Source organism: Schistocerca piceifrons, chromosome 1 (genome assembly GCF_021461385.2).
Source record: "Schistocerca piceifrons isolate TAMUIC-IGC-003096 chromosome 1, iqSchPice1.1, whole genome shotgun sequence".
Classification (NCBI taxonomy): domain Eukaryota; kingdom Metazoa; phylum Arthropoda; class Insecta; order Orthoptera; family Acrididae; genus Schistocerca; species Schistocerca piceifrons.
The window spans coordinates 1,180,460,307-1,180,478,858 of NC_060138.1; positions in this window are offsets into that span (position 1 = coordinate 1,180,460,307).

An 18,552-nucleotide genomic window follows, 5' to 3' on the forward strand; every position below is an offset into this window, starting at 1 on the left:
CATCTTCCCGTTGGCAGTGCTTTCCTGGAGATCCAGACGGGGGACTAATCCGGAGTCTTTTGCCAGTAGATAGATCATCATGGCAATTTTGCAATTAAAAGGGCACATATTTTGTGGATATACCTCATATTTTTTTAATGCTGTCGCAACCATTCATCCATTGACTCCTGCATCCTCATGCCGTTGATCATTGTTGATTCTTCCGACTTTTAGGGGCAGTTTCACACTCGAAGGGCTAGAGAGTGCCCACAATCACTGACCGCACATACAGCCTCTTTAAGAAGGCTAACTTCTGAATCCAGATCTTAGGCTGCCATTGCTGATGAGTTTTATTCAAAATTTAAACTGTGGCAAGGTTTGAAGCCTGTACCTAGGATGTTTTTGATTACTAGTCAACAACGCGACCATTAGCCAAAACGTAAACGAAGCAGTTAATCAAATATTCGATTAAAGTAATCAGTCAATTTATGCATTAATAACAATTTTCTTCTGCCAGTTGATCTAGCGAATAGGACTGGGATCGTGTTGGTAGTGGGGTTGGGGGGGGGGGGGGGGCAGTGCGCTTTTCATTAATGCCTATTCGTTAAATCAGGAAATGCACAAGACGTGTGGGAGCGTCAATTCAAGCCGCAGTAATGCTAACACTCACTACCCGCGCTCGGAGTATGCTGCCACCGCAGGGTCGCCAACTTCAGGACCAAGCAGGGAACGAGCCCTATCGGCGAAGAGCAGCAGGAAACACTTGATTTGCCATCCACGGTCAAGTTGGCTACAGAAATATTTTTGTATCGGAAATGGAACCTTGCCACGCTGCAACCAGGGAGACGTTTCCCCGCTGCCATATGCAGCAGGGGAGCCTATCCCTGACTGCAGCGTTCTTAGAGGGCTCCAGTCCGCGACTACCAGTAGTGCAGTAGTTGCTACCATTCTGGGACACAAGTGTTGGCTTCCGTCATGCTGGCAGCAACTATACGTAGTCAGTCGTAGTTATCACTTTTTGCAGTAGACTTCTCATGAAGACTTCGTGATTAAAATGCAAATACACGATTGGCACCGCTGGAAACGAGCATTGCGGTTCCGTCGACGTTGGACCAGTAGGTTTTGTTACACTGTTCCTGTCTGGGTGTTCATATTACGTAACTGTACACGACTGCTTTCGTTCGTGGTTCACATTTCCGACGATCCGTCTGTTTTTTCGATTATCACTCTGTCTAGTGATTAGACCAGTTATCGTTGTTTGTCGTTTGAGTCTTTATATTTTTCATGTACAATTAGCTTGTCTCGCAGCAAGCCAGCACCTTGCCACCTAGCCCTGAATTGTTCTTTGGCTACATCCCAGTCCTTGTGACAAGAATGCCTCTCATGTTTTCGGTAAGAATAGATTTACATTAACATAAATTCAATGTATGTTACAGACCTATGGTTTCCCCCCAATACCCTTCATTATTTAAGTCGTGTATCCAGGCAATGTAGTTCCTTGCAGTAGATTTTATTTATTTATTTATTTATTCATGTCAAAGGGTCAAGCATTAGCTTACAACATAAATTCGAGGGCTATTCGGAAAGGAAGATTTGATCGGTGACCGCTCCGAGTTAGACAGTACTCTCGTCATAGAAAGCAGCAGCCAGTGTTTTCCAACAATTCTCTACGCTCGTCTATAGCTCGTTGTCTGTGCCAAAATGTTGTCTTCATATCCAGCGCAGCAGCATCGTCATTGCCCCTTCAGAATGCTGTCGAGAATTGTCATCAAAAAAGAAAGGCGTGACAGTTTGTCATGTTGGATGCCTCATATCAGGCGAAATTTTTCATCAGGCCCTCATACTTCGCGGAAGACACTGTTTTCGAGGCATCGTTACGTGCTTACATGCTTACGTGCGACGAGACGCGACCGACGGGCGTACACAGTCCCCAGCACATATGGGCAAAGCTTCATGCTAGTTTCACCGTGATTTCCATTTAGAACTCAATCGAATCTTACTTTCCGAATAGCCCTCGTATACATACATTCAAAATTACATTTATAAACTAATCAGTAATTAAAAGCAATAGAAGACAATGCTATATCTTACAGATCATAATCTATATTGGCGTACATAAAAGAATGTTAAACAAAACAAAACAGATAAAGATAACAGTCCAAGCAACCTAGCAGTAACAACGGCTGCAGAGCTTGAGGACAGTAGGTCATCAACGGCACATGCTGCAGGACATATTAACATTGGTGTAAGTGCTCCGTATTTTGTTGCATTCCGCAGTCCAAACGGTTCGTTTTGTGGGTTAATCCTATTTCTGAATACTGTCTTTTGACCTTGCCACCCAAGTTCTAAATCCGTTCAGAGTTTCCCACATGGGTCATTCTTCAGTGAAACCAATGGCAACATTTTCCAGTGGTGTCGTTCAATGGTATTCAGGCGCATCTTCACACAGACAGACGGGAACGCGTCTGTTGGGCAGTGTTACCTGTAGTTCACGAAACATTTCATGTATGTAAGCCGTGTGGGAGGAGAATGAAGGCCATACAACAAAATGGCGTCGATAGCGAAACAATCGCCACCAATAGCAGACGTATTGCATAAAATATATTAACTTAGTATTATCTTCTCTGACCAGGTAGAAAAATGGACGCCAAATGTGCGATTTCTCTTATGTATTGCGCTTCACCGTATGTGCATTTAGAAAGTAATAAAGTGTTTCAGTGTCTATATTTTTACTTGTATGCTTAGTAAAAATAGAGTTTCTCCAAGGATCCACAAGTAGTGAAGACAAGCTGGACAGTTTATCTTCTGCGTCCATTCTGATATATATTAAAAAACTAAAAACCTGAGTCAATTCCGAAAAAAGCACCTAGTGTTAAGTGTTAACCCAGGGTTCGGCGTAGATAACTACACCTTCTTCAGAACAACAATAAAACCCACAAGTGCCTAAGAAGACCTTTGTCAATGATTAAAAGAACACCATAGCTATACATTTGTAAACGAAAAAGAAAAGGAAAACACAAATAGTACATATGTACAAAGTCAAAACCACTACTTAACTTAATGGTGTACGCTGCACCTCACACCGGCCTATGTTAGATGGGCGATGACCCGCCATAAACTGTAGCTACAAATGGTGGCTGACTTCCAAGCCTGACCCGCTACCTAGGCACATGCGCAAGACAAGGGAAGTTACTTGAATGCGCATGCGCATACGAATACGAGAATGTTTACACATGGGTCGGGGCTAAATAGCCAATATATTCCCAACGGTGGATCAACGCATATCAAAAAATGGAATGGATGGAACAAGAGACGAGCTAAATAGGAGATGAAACCTAAAAATAACCGCACACGGTTGCTTATGCTAGTAAAGAAACTTATATAAGAAGCTACCTATGACAACAGGAGGAACTCTTAAAAACTATACCTAAAGTCAGTAGTTAGCCTGGGGGTGGAGGGGGGGGCTGAGGGGACGTTATCTAGAGACAATGTAGGGACAAGCTGGTTAAGCTTTTTAAGTAATTTCTACGTCATTTAACGTCCTAAGTTTGATTTTGTCACCATATTGTAACCTGTGCACTTTAAAGATTTTGTCGCCGTGCGGGATTTGCCGAGCGGTCTAGGGCGCTGCAGTCATGGACTGTGCGGTTGGTCTCGGCGGAGGTTCGAGTTCTACCTCGGGCATGGTTGTGTGTGTTTGTCGTTAGGAAAAGTTAGGTTAAGTAGTATGTAAGCTTAGGGACTGATAACCTTTGCAGTTAAGTCCCATAAGATTTCACACACATTTGAACATTTTTTTTTCTTTTTGAAAGATTTTGTGTATCCGTTGGGCTCCGGCTATGTAGTGGTCTACTGATCGAAACCGGTAGCACTGAGCTTAAAAATAAACACCTGATGGTCATCTACAATGAAGTTTCACGAAAGAAGACCTACTGTATAAAAATGTATTATCTTAGTATTAACTTCTTTGATGGGGTTGGCAATAGATGTTTAAGTGTATGAATCTTCTTACGTATTGTATTTCATTATTTGGAGATTTCGCAAGTAATGAAGTGTTTCATTCTCTATTTTTTCGGTGTATGCTTCGTACAAGTAGTGTAACTTCAAGTAACCACAATAAAATACCTTTCTCTGCATGCATCTATCACGCCTGATGTCTGGAGGGGTAATTCAAACTAAATGTTGGAATTTATCCTGTGGTGCAGGTTTCAGTCACCCAGCAGTGTGCCTATACTATTTAATAATAGCAACGCCGGACGGAGTGGCCGAGCGGTTCTAGGCGCGTGGGGAGCCAACCACGTGGCCCGAAAGATACATAAAGGAAGGAAAATTTACGAGAAGACAAAGCTATTGATGTTTAGGAAAATAAAAGCTTATACAGACACAGCTGAAGGCAAACAGACATTCATACAGGAGCGAGTGCTCACTTCTTATCTATACCTCTGTGTGGCGCTCTTCCAGCTAATCCAAGTCTGCTATAGAAATTTTCTAAAAGAGTAATCTGCCAGAATTTTGCATTCCTTGCTGCGACAAGTCAAAGAAATCTTTCAGAGTTGAAAAGCTAGACCAAAAGCTAACAGCTCTCCTCTCGCCAAGTAACAACGCGCCACGCGGTCAGTCTAACTCACCCTTCTTCGACCGGAGCACAGCTGTGGACGCTTCCCGTACCGGCGGCAGATGCCTCCCTTTCCTTCTTCAGCCTCTTCCATTCTCCGCGTGGCCCGGAAAACCCAAAGGTGCCATTTCCGCCATCAAACTAACGCAGGTGTATTTCTCACAAGTAGCGCAAACCTCTTAGCCTACTTGGCCACTACGAGAGTTGGCTATTCTGTACAACTGTTCCTGAATCTGTATGACTATCGCAGACTTTCTGCAGCAGACTACGCAACCGTCTAGGAACGTGACTCACAACCACATTCATTCAATCACACCACTATGAGAGTTATGAGAAAAGAGAAACAAAGAAAAGAAAGAGAAATGGTAGTGAAAATGGGCTACCGGGCTAATGAAAAGTGGCTACAGGACCCTTTCAGTCTGCTGTCTCCATGGTCCACACAGATGAAAATTATCAGGCGGGACGGTTTCATCTTATAACAGAGAGACGGCGACGGGTGTCACATCTGAAGATAAGTGTAGAACTCGGGAATGGTAAGAACGTATTTTTAATAAAGTGAAACGAAAAGAAATTATGCCGGGTTGCTGCTGTGTACTACTTATGTTGTGTACTTTGTTAGGGTTTCATTGACAGGAAAATGAATGTTTCCAAATTTCAATTAGTGGCTGTACTTCTTTACTGACACGCAGAGCTACAGCGCGACCGCTTGGTAACTCCGTATAGGCATGTTTGTGAGGCACGTGAGTGGGCCGCTTTTATTATGCTGTAAGGTAGCGCCGGCCGAGAGTGTGGGGAGCGGCGTCTGTGCTGCACATGAATAGTAATCCCGCGAGGTGGGCGCCGGCCGCCCAGCGTGTTTGTTTTACGAGCCTTCCGGGCCGACGGCCGAAATAACGGCGCGACGCCACCAACCACGCCGCTGCGCTGTATGGTACAGAACACAGGGAACCTGCACTCTCACGCGTGTCGCTGGACCGCCTTCCTACTTAACTGCTCACTTGCTGCGCGCCTAGCACGTAGTCCTCTTCGCTTAAAGCTGTGTCCGTGCATATAACCCTGCCTCCAGCCTTCAAGTGCCGAACTAACTCTGTTCGTCGATGAAGTCCAGAGCGCCGCAGACTAAAGCGCCCTTGTTGGTATCTTGACTCCCGGAAGGCAATCGAAATAGTTTAGGTGAACAAAATTCGAGCTAACCGGATATTCGACTTGATATGTGACTGTACTCAGTACTTTTTAGCAGATAGTACTCAATACGTACACTACTGGCCATTAAAATTCCTACAACGCAAAGATGACGTGCTACAAACGCGAAATTTAACCGACAGGAAGAAAATGCTGTGATATGCAAATGATTAGCTTTTCAGAGCATTCACACAAGGTTGGAACCGATGGCGGCACCTACAACGTGCTGATGTGAGGAAAGTTTCCAACCTATTTCTCATACACAAACAGCAGTTGACCGTCGTTGACTGGTAAAACGTTGTTGTGATGCCTCGTGTAAGGAGGAAAAATGCGTACCATCACGTTTCCGACTTGGATAAAGGTCGGATTGTAGCCTATCGTGATTGCGGTTTATAGCATCGCGACATTGCTGCTCGCGTTGGTCGAGATCCAATGACTGATAGCAGAATACGGAATCGGTGCGTTCAGGACGGTAATACGAAACGCCGTGCTGGATCCCAACGGCCTCGTATCACTAGCAGTCGAGATGACAGGCATTTTTCCGCATGGCTGTAACGGATCGTTCAGCCACGTCTCGATCCCTGAGTCAACAGATGGGGACCTATGCAAGACAACAACCATCTGCACCAACAGTTCGACGACGGTTGCAGCAGCATGGACTATCAGCTCGAAGACCGTGGCTGCGGTTACCCTTGACGCTGCATCACAGACAGGAACGCCTGCGATGGTGTACTCAACACGAACCTGGGTGCATGCATGGCTAAACGTCATTTTTTCGGACGAATACAGGTTCTGTTTACAGCATCATGATGGTCGCATCCGTGTTTGGCGACATCGCAATGAACGCACATTGGAAGCGTGTATTCGTCATCGCCATGCTGGTGTGTCACTCGGCGTGATAGTATGGGGTGCCACTGGTTACGCGTCTCGGTCATCTCTTGTACGCATTGACGGCACTTTGAACAGTGAACGTTACATTTCAGATGTGTTACAACCGGTGGCTCTACCCTTAATTCGATCTCTGCGAAACCCTACATTTCAGCTGGATAATGCACGACCGCATGTTGCAGGTCCTGTATGGGCCTTTCTGGATACAGAAAATGTACGACTGCTGCCGTGGACAGCACATTCTCCAGATCTCTCACCAACAGAAACCGTATGGTCAATGGTGGCAGAGCAACTGGCTCGTCACAATATGCCAGTCACTACTCCTGATGAACTGTGGTATCGTGTTGAAGCGTCATGGGCAACTGTACCTGTACACGCCATTCAAGCTCTGTTTGACTCAATGCCCAGGCGTATTAAGGCCTTTATTACGGCCAGAGGTGGTTGTTCTGGGTACTGATTTCTCAGGATCTGTGCATCCAAATTGCGTGAAAATGTGATCACGTGTCAGTTCTAGTAAAATATATTTGTCCAATGAATAACCGTCTATTATCTGCATTTCTTCTTGGTGTAGCAATTCTAATGGCCACTAGTGTAATTCTTAATGAGACTATATCGATAGATATAAAGGCTGTCTCTGGGTACATAGTGTGTTCCAACGTCTCGCCATATGAAGGTACGCCCAGCATTGTCGAACAAGACCGTGTCAGTGATCCAGCTGTTATGGTGTGAGGTTGGTACAATGTTGCGATGACGTACTGACTTCGAAATACTCTAGAATCCAAAATAAAAGCAATAAACGGAAGTTTTGCAGTGTTGCGTGTATTTTGACACAAAACAGGATAAAGAGGTTATAGCAAAGTAAAAACAATGTAAAGAATGCGAAACGTGAACAACTGCAACATGTATAATTGTAGGCGAAAATGTTCTCCGTTTTTTCCAACTTAACAGATTTGCACACACATTCCGAGAATTCGGTAATGTGCTCACTATGGGGTGTAACCACCTCTGGCAGCAATACACGCTTGACAACAACGGAACATGCCTTGAATGTCATGTTGAGGCAATAACGCCCATTCTTCCTGCGGAGCTGTTCGCAAGTCTTGGAGACTGGTTTCTCGATATTGAAGTGATGCAACCCGTCTCCTGAGAGCGAGTAGGACACGCTATGTGTGTATTATATCCCGTTTCCATGAAAAATCAATCACTCGTTCTCTATGAGGTCTAGTATTAACACCGATCAACACTGCTCGCAACAAGCGTCCATGAGGTCCCAAAACCTCTTCACGATACCTGACAGCAGTTAAACCTTTCCGATTCACCTGTACAATATCATAAAAACGTGTTATAGTGGTGAACATAATCCCTGCCCACGAAATCGTTCAAATGGCTCTGAGCACTATGGGACTTAACGTCTGAGGTCATCAGTCCCCTAGAACTTAGAACTACTTAAACCTAACTAACCTAAGGACATCACACACATCCATGCCCAAGGCTGGATTCGTACCTGCGACCGTAGCGGTCGCGCTGTTCCACACTGAAGCGCCTAGAACCGCTCGGCCACACAGGCTGGCAGTCCCTGCCCACAACACTAGTGATCTTCCTCGATATCGGTTTCTTTCCACAATGTTCGGATCTCGAAATAGTGTTCCACGTTCCCTCCAGATGCGAGTCCACCGAGAATCACTGTGCAGCCCAAATCGGTACTCATCTGTGAAAATAGTATTGCCCACAGTTCGACTGTCCAGATGGCATGTTGACTGCTCCACTCTAGATTCAAAATGGTTCAAATTGCTCTGAGCACTATGGGACTCAACTTCTGAGGTCATTAGTCCCCTAGAACTTACAACTAGTTAAACCTAACTAACCTAAGGACATCACACACATCCATGCCCGAGGCAGGATTCGAACCTGCGACCGTAGAGGTCTCGCTGTTCCAGACTGCAGCGCCTAGAACCACACGGCCACTTCGGCCGGCTTCCACTCTAGACTTTCCCTGCTGTGAAGACGTGACACAGGCATACATACAGCAGGTCTTCCATAATAAAGGCCACTCTGTCGAAGCATTCTCTACACCGTTTGCCTCGATTCAACACGTCCAGTGGATGCTGCCAGATCAGACGCCAGTTGCCGTGTAGTAGAACTACGGCGGTACCGTCGTGCTTTTACAGCCAAATATAATGGTCCTCTCTTTCTGATGTCACACATGGTCGGCCCTGCCCTAATCTTCGGGATACAGTTTCGGCCTCTATAAACTGTAGCCACATCCAAGAAACAAAAGAACGCTTCACATTAAGCCATCGGGCCACATGAGTTTTCGAGACTCCTGCTTCCATTCTTCCTACGGCGCTCCACCGCTGCTAGGAGTCCGTTTGAGGTGAGCTGACGTTATCGTTGGCGTGGTTTTCTGTTCACTATCTTCCACTCACACACGATCGTACTGACAGCTGTTGACAGATTGTAAGATTATATCGTGAATATGGAAGGGGAAATAGTTGTCTGTTGCTCTTAATTTTGAAAACCAGTGTATTTGAACAAGGCCCGCTCACCGGTCAGTGTTATTGTGACACTCTGCTTATTCCCCATTTGCGTCTTTTCAGGGGAGCATTCGTCCATGACTTCATTTTTATGGATGAAAAGCATCGAACAGGACTGATGGTGAAGTTCTGGGAACGAGACGATATTTGATGAGTGGACTGGCCTGCCCGTTCTCCCCACTTATAACCCGTCTGTAATTAAATGGAACACGTACAGCCTCCGTATGATGTTACCAGTTTAGGCACTTCAGTGCACCATTTTCAGGCCTTAATCGTATACACGATTCATCTGTGACCTGCCTCTACAGTATGAACTGTAGACGATGTTGTGTCAGTGGTTGGTAGTTGGTGGTTGGAGAAACAATATAGTTGTCACAGATAGTGAGGGGAGAGGGGGGGGAGGAAGTATTGTAGGAAGTCCCCATGCACCAACGAGCTCTCAACAAAAAATGTTTTCCAACGCAAGGAATGGATACATGATATACGGTGAAGGAACGGTCAGTCAGTCTTGGTCACTGTGATGTATTTATTCTTTATCCACCAGTGATACGTTTGTCCTAATTCAGGCATCTTCAAAATTGGGTTTAGTGTTAGGTACGTGGGATACCGAGTAATACAGAACGTCCCAGCAAACATCTGTCATCGTCAAATACTTGGAAACATGGCATGGTGTCCTTGTTGAGGCATGCGACGTATTCGAATGAATGTAAAACAGGATCAGGCCTACATAGATCTGTGTCATGTGGGAGGTGTAGCTGCTCATATCCGGGCTATGCACATAATACTGGACACGGCAACACAATCGGCGTACCTAACACCACCTAATATTCAACCAGTTTGAAGATGCCTGAATGAGGCGAAACGCGACATTGGGAAATAAATAAGAAATACAGTCCTGTAACGAAGATTGGCTGTTTCATGACTACTCAGCAGTTGTGTAGGAAACGTATGCCCTACCATAACATCTTCTCACCAGTCTCGTGCCCTGCATGGTAGCACGTCGCAAAGCAAGCATTGCCGGCCGATCAAACATCTTATTAAGAAATATCTTCCATCTTCTGTAACACCCAGGAGTCAATCGGGAATCGCGGTAAATTATTGTCTTGGTGTCAAGGTCTAATTTTTCTGCTTTCTGGTAAGCCTGTATCACAGGTGAAACATTTCTGGTTTTATTACTTTAATGTGTCCCTGTAAACGGTGATTCCTAGATTCCGAAGTCAGATATTTATTTGTAAGCTGAGCCCAGGATCGGACGTAGGCTCAGATCAAAATTTTTCACTGACGAAAAATAAACTTACGGTCAAGAGTATCGTCTGGAACAGTCTGTACTGAAAGAAGTGCGAAACTGAAATACAGGTGAATTATGAGGTTCGTTTGAAGTTTTCTAAGAACATAAATACTGTGAAAACAGGTACCTCAACAGGTGGTTAGTCATCACCTTTGTGACTGGTTCATTGCGGCCCACCACGGATGCCTCCCCTGTGCCAACATCTTCATCTCAGAGCAGTACTTGCAACCTACGTCCTCAATTATTTGCTCGATGTATTCCAATCTCTTTCTCCGTCTACAGTTTTTATCCTCTGCATCTCCATCTGGTACTATGGAACTTAATTCCTGATGTTCTATCACCCTGTCCCTTCTACATTAGTCACCGATTCCGCGGAAGATCTCCTCATCTCTTACCTTTCCAGTCCACCTGATTTTATCATTCTTCTGTAGTGCCACATATTAAGTGCTTCGCTCTTATGTTCCAGTTTCTCACAGTTCTTGTTTCACAGCCGTACAATGCTGTCCTCCAAACGTATATTCGCAGAAATTTCGTATTTTTCATACTAGTAGATTTCTCTTGGCCTGGATATCTCTTAAGAAAAAACAATAACATATTTTAAGAGACAAATGTACGAGCGGCGTTCAGTGCACAATGCAACACTTTTTTCTCGGACACTTTAGGTTAAAAAATGCAGGATTTGTTGTGAGACATCGTGGAATATTCCCGATTTAGCCCTATGGTTTCACGAAATTCCGATAGGTTGCGACGCTATACGTAGCCTTCTGAATGGGGGAGTACGTTCCTGGCACAGAGCTGTCACTGAGTTTCTTCTGGCGAAAATCCCGAGCACTGCAGATATTCACAGGCGATTGCAGAATAGCAATTGCAGTGAGGCCATGGCGAAAGGGCTGCAGAAAGAAGGTGATGAAATCGAAGGAATCGTCGTTGAATGAACATATTCAGCATAAAGAAAAATTAAAACTATATCCAGTAAAACTGAAAGAAAGGGCATCCATATTCAGAGTGCAATATGAATCGAACAGTTAGTTGCAGAGGTGAGAGCGCATAAGGGGAAAGAATGTGTAGAAAACCTCAACGAGCGTGGGGAACTGTGACAAAAGAAATACGAGTTATTGTGGAAGACATAGGGAATGATTTTTATTAGGGCTTAATACAGCTCTGGAAGACTTTAGATAAAATAAGTAGGACGGCATATATTAAATTCCGTCAGTTTCTAACTTGTAGGGGGAAGCGGCAAACAACCGACTAAACAAGTTGATCTGTAGCTTCTATATGGTTGGAGCTATATAGTCAGACTCTCGAAATAATATCACACACGCATAAGCGGAATAGTGCCGGAATTATTGTAGAGACAGCTGAAGAGATCGTGCATTATTATTTCTTGCAAGAACGAAGAACGGAAATGTTACAAGATGATTAGTTTGGATTTCGGGAAGGTAAAGGCACCACAGACAAATTTCTGTCGTTGTCCTTGATAATGAATGCTAGACAATGTTCAAGACGTATTCGTAACTTTTGCGGAACCAGGAAGGAGTGTTCTACTGAGTAAAATTATTCAAGATAATCGAAGTCCTAGGAAAATAGATGTGAGCTTAGTTGATAGAAGTTAATGTACGACATATACAAGATTCAAGAATGGAAGACGAAGAATTAAGTACTTTTATTAGCTGCATGATGGGACACCTTTTTTTTTCATTATACACTACTGGCCATTAAAAATGTACACCAAGAAGAAATGCAGTTGATAAGCGGGTATTAATTGGACAGACATATTATACTAGAACTGACATGTGATTACATTTTCACGCAATTTGGGTGCATAGATCCTGAGAAATCAGTACCCAGAACAACCACCTCTGGCCGTAATAACAGCCTTGATACGCCTGGGCATTGAGTCAAATAAAGCTTGGATGGCGTGTACGGGTACAGCTGCCCATGCAGCTTCAACACGATACCACAGTTCATCAAGAGTAGTGACTGGCGTATTGTGATGAGCCAGTTGCTCGGCCACCATAGACCAGACGATTTCAATTGGTGAGAGATCTGGAGAATGTGCTGGCCAGGGCAGCAGTCGAAAATTTCTGTATCCAGAAAGGCCCATACAGGACCCGCAACATGCGGTCGTGCATTATTCTGCTGAAATGTAGTGTTTCGCAGGGATCGAATGAAGGGTAGAGACACGTGTCGTATCACATCTGAAATGTAACTCCACCGTTCAAAGGGGCGTCAATGTGAACAAGAGGTGACCGAAATGTGTAACCAATGGCACCCCATACCATCACGGCGGGCGATACGCCAGTATGGCGATGACGAATACACGCTTCCAATGTGGGTTCACCGCGATGTCGTCAAACCCGGATGCGACCATCATGATGCTGTAAACAGAATCTAGATTCATCCGAAAAAATGACGTTTTGCCATTCGTGCACCCAGGTTCGTCGTTGAGTACATCCATCGCACGCGCTCCTCTCTGTGATGCAGCGGCAACGGTAACCGTAGCCATGGTCTCCAATCTGATAGTCCATGCTGCTGCAAACGTCGTCGAACTGTTCGTGCAGATGGTTGTTGCCTTCCATACGTCCCCAACTGTTGACTCAGAGATCGAGACGTGGCTGCACCATCCGTAAGAGGCATGCGGATAAGATGCCTGTCATCTGGACTGCTAGTGATACGACGCCGTTGGGATCGAGCACGAAGTTCCGTATTATCCTCCTGAGCCCACCGATTCCATATTCTGCTGACAGTCATTGGATCTCGACTAACGCGAGCATCAATGTTGCGATACGATAAACGGAAATCGCAATAGGCTACAATCCGACATTTATCAAAGTAGGAAACGTGATGGTACGCATTTCTCCTTCTTACACGAGGCATCACCACAACGTTTCACCAGGCAACACCGGTCAACTGCTGTTTGTGTATGAGAAATCGGTTGGAAACTTTCCTCATGTCAGCATGCTGTAGGTGTGTCCACCGGCGCCAATCCTGTGTAAATGCTCTGAAAAGCTAATCATTTGCTTATCACAGCATCTTCTTCCTGTCGGTTAAATTTCGCTTCTGTAGCACGTCATCTTCGTGGTGTGGTAATTTTAATGGCCAGTAGTGTAGAATGTTCTAAATTACTTAGAATGTTGTCTACTACTGTATCCATTAATTTTGTAAGACGGAAAATCAAGGTTTTTTTTTACAGTAATATTTCTGCCCCACTCCATTATGTTTACCAGACCCTGTAATTCACAGACGTAAACTTCAATTGCGAAATAATGCCGAAACGTTTTCTGGCAGCGTATCTTCAACGCCGAGCGGAGCGATATTAGTAAACACGACGCCGTAGCGTGGTTACAGCGCTGCAAGGATGCCTGTGGTCTACGCTGCCGCCCAGTACTAATTCATAACGTCACGGGCGAGGCCTCCTTTGTTTCATTTGCGCTGCTCGTGTCCATTGTGGCGGATTCCTCGCGGTCCGCTCACGAGAGTGAGTGTGTGTGTGTGTATGCTTGCGTGTGAGTCTGTGTGTGTGTGAGCGCGCCGCGCACATGCATGTGCGCTCAGCGGTGCATAAACCTCGCTAAACAAACGCAGGGTACAACAGTACGTCTCTCTCTGGTAAAGGTTAACGTGTTACGCACACCATTCGCAGCGTTTCTCACGTTCTTCATTCGGAAATCTTGTTTTCTTCTCGATGACTGCGAGCAGCTGACAATAGAGCCAGCGGCATTGTCACAGGACGACAGACTTATTGGAGTGTGGACGGCAGCTGTGCCCAGCGCTCGCACACAAACGACTGCGGCTGCTACATAAAGAGGACACTTCTGTGAATTCCGAAACAATGGCTCAGTGTAGTTCTACGCAGTATTAGGTATCCTGGCATGTAACAACTTCTTTCACCAAATTTTTTCGAAAAAACAGTTATGCAGTGTGCAAGGGACATGCACACTTAGTGTATAAGATCACCATTGAAATGTTTTTTTCCTTTGGCCATCCGTATTCAAAGGTGTAATGAATGACACTGCCTACATCAATGACTCTAGTATCTATACGAGTCAATTAATGACACTCCCTCTCTCTGCAGCTTGAAATGTGTCTAGTATAATCTCTCATTTCTCACGTCGCATTCTAGTGAACAGTTTTCTTAGCTACTGAATTGTATCTGTGGCACATCGATCGACTTCCACATATTCACTGCTGCTTCGGTTATATGAGTGCATCTGTCTGAGGTCATTAAGGCGAGAGTTTCTTCGATCAGTGTGTACCGAGTCGTGGTCGCCACAATTGGTATGCTTTGGAGTGAAGATGTTTTTTGCTAGAGTGGGATATGGTGTCCTACCAAGCGTTCCTGCAATGAAGATCCAACTCCTCATCCAGGAGCGCATTATTGATTGATTCTTGGACCACTTTTTCTGAAATTTTAAAGAAATTCTCTCATCATTAAGCACTGAATAGTCACGAGGCTTAAACTGATCTCTAGCGCACAGGTAATTACGGAACCGTTATTGTGCTTTGATTCGATAGACAGTTCGACCAGAATCACTTCTGCTTCGAGAGTTTATTCAAATATCAAGCATTTCTTACCATTAGCAAAATATTTTCGGATCACGGAAGGTAAGCTTCCTTCGACAGTTCCCGAATATTCGTCATTTCGTTATGCTGTGTGACAATTTCTTCAAATGGGAAGCGAATTTCTGTTGTATTGCGTATGATCGTTGTAATTAATAATTCTAAGGGTAGTCATATGGCGTAACAATACCATTTACTTGTAAAGAGTGCATCTTTCATCAGCGCAATTTCAAGTGGAATTTTAATGTCCACTGTTGCCAGCGAAGTCACATCCACTTTAACAGACATCACACAAACTACATATCATTTAAATCTAACGAGCTTCACATCATTACCATAATAATGCAACGCGGTAGAGGTCCAGTATACACAGATCAGCCAGAACATTATGACCATCGATCTTCTATCGATATAAAGCCGACCAGGTAATAGCAGTGTCACCTGAACAGCAGTGACTGCTAGTCAGACACAAGCGCGGTGCATGTAGAATCAGCGTGCCTGCTGTCTGTGTATAGAATGGCGAAGGCGCGCTGTCTATCTGAGTCTGAGCAAGGGCAGATTGTAATGGTCCGGGAGCTCGCTATGATCGTTTCGGAAGCTACGAGACTTGTCGGGTGTTCGGGGACAGCTGTGGCGAGTGTCTTCTACATGCGGCGAAACTAAGGTGAAATATCGTTCAAACGTTATTGGTTTAAGCGGCCTCCCCTCATCCTAGATGTTGTACGTTGTAGGCTGGGCTGACTGGTAAAACAGGACAAGCTGCGAACTGTGACGGAACTAGCACCAGACTTTAATACTGGGCAGACTACAAGTGTGTCTGAACACAGAGTACACCGAACACTGCTAATGATGAGCCGCCGCAGCCGATGACCCATGCATGAGTGACAGTTAACACCAAGACAGCAGCAACTACGACTCAAATTAGCACGTGACCATCGGTACTGCACGTTGGTATTACTGACGGTGGCTCCGTTATGCTCTGGGAAACATTCACTCGGGCATCCATGTCTCCAGTAGAGCTCGTGAAAATACCATGACGGCCAAGGAGTATGGTAAGCTGGTTGCAGACCAAGTACACCCCTTCATGACGATCACGTGTTCCGACGCCAGTGGCATTTTCCAACAAGATAATGCTCCTTATCGCAAGACTACGAGTATGATGGAGCAGGTTGAGGAACACAGTGGCGAGTTGTAATTGATGTGCTGCCCCCCACCCCTCAACCCCAGATCTGAACTCGATCGAACAGATCTGGGTCTGATTGAACGTGGCGTCAGAGCTATTCGTTCCCTCCCCGGAATTTAAGGGCGTTAGATGACTTGTGCGTGCAGATGTGGTGCCAGAGTTCCTTCCAATGTCTTTCCAAGGCCTCATTGCTTCCATGCCACGACGCTCGCTTCTGCTACCCGCGCCACAGGTGGACGTACCGTCTATTAGGTATGTGGTCATGATGTTCCGGCTCATCAGTGTAGATCAGCAACAACCTTGTACTGCAGTCAACACGACTGGCGACCCTGAAGTATCTAGCATCAATATACAGCATAAAAGCCAAGCTCCGCTTTCTGGCCCATCAGTGTAGATCCTTGTACTGCTGTCAAGAAGACTGTCGACATTGAAGTATCTAGCATTAATACACAGCGTATATACCAAGCTGCGCGTTCGGGTTCAGACGGGTCAAACGGGACCTACCGACCACCGTGTCATCCTCTGTCAATGACGTCATTCGGAGGCGGTATGGAAGGGCATAAAGTCAGCTGTTGTCGGCTACTTCTCACTCAAGCATTCTTCCATTGGCATCGCGGGCAGAGTGTACTCCGTTCTGGTCCTCCCACCAAGGAAAATTACTGGGAGCATCGGGAATCGGACGTGGGTTTTCTGTATAGTAGCGATAACCACTGGGCTACTCACGTAGACACCGATATACGAGGTGATCAAAAATTGGCACATTCGGACACCACAACGCAATTTTTTTTTCCTTTGGGAATATGTGGTAAGGTTCTATGGGACCAAACTGGTGAGATCATCGGTCCCTAGGCTTACACACTAGTTAACGTAAACTAACTTACGCTAAGGACAACACACACACCCATGCTAGATGGAGGACTCAAACCTCCGACGGGGGGAGCTGCTTGAACCGTGACAAGGCGCCTTAGACTGCACGGTTACCCCGCGCGGCACAACGCAATTCCTTGTACACTAACAGCAATACAAATCTCCAACATAACTTTTTCAGAAGAAAATGGACGACTAGGAATGACAGTTTGGCAGTACTGTAACCATACGTACGACAGCTCTACCTATTCAACAAAGCTGTGTTGCCTGAGCGCAGTGCTTTCCATGTGAAATACAACACATTATCATTAGTGTTGGGAATGCAAGAGGACGGCCTAGTTTATTGTCAATCAAAAAGATTCCCAATCATTATTAATAAAATGATATTCATTAAATATGAAGAAAGACTCAAATTTCATGATGCTTCTTCTTGTGAAATGTCCAGCACGATAGACGTTTGAAATCCTTACAAGTCCTCTAAAGTACTAAATTCCTATCAGTGTGCCTCTCATTGATGTCTACCTAGAGTCCAGGGCTGGTCTACAATTCTTAAAGAGCCTAAGTCTCGAAGACGGCGGCCAAACAGAGCGGTTTGCAGACTGGAGGCTGTGCACAAGTCCGTGCACTGAAGAGAGCTGTCCGCCGTGGCTCAGTGATCCGATATTTAACAAGGCATCGACCAATATCTACCCACACACGTAATGCCCGTGGGTTGGCAGCTGTAGCTCTTAGCGGACCTATGTATATTTCGTATTAACAACTCATGAAAATGCTGCGCTACGAGTGTTTCGAGCGCAGCTGATTGATTGTGGTGCGGTACTCCCTGAAGTTGTGAGTACCGTCACCACAATTAACCCTCGTGATGGCTGGGTGTTGTGTGATGTCCTTAGGTTAGTTAGGTTTAAGTAGTTCTTAGTTCTAGGGGACTGATGACCTAAGATGTTAAGTCCCATAGTGCTCAGAGCCATTTGAACCATTTGAACCACAATTACCATCCGCAAGAGGTACGATCCGATTAGTAGACAATGACGTAAAACATTACTAGTACAAAATTTCCCAATATTATCAAAGTTCAGCCCTACCAACCTGACCAATATACTTATAAAAGGAGTTTCGCCAGGAAACATTTAGCAATTGTCAGTCTTGGCAAAATGCATTCACATCTCAGCTTTCTCAGAACTGCTATAGTGAGAAAAAATTTTCATCGCAACGGAGTGATATGAATTTCTTGAGAAATGTTCACGTCCTGACGGAATGGAGGCTAAATACCTTCATGTCAACTGGCCCGAGGTGTGCATTAACACTTACAACAACATAAGATGTTAATGCAGAATCGTATAAAGTCCTCAATGAGACGACTCAATGTGCGTCAAGCTACACTCAACACATCATGCACATTCGCCCATTTGTAACAAGTGTAATAAAATGTATGCACTTATGCAACAATTGAAATGTC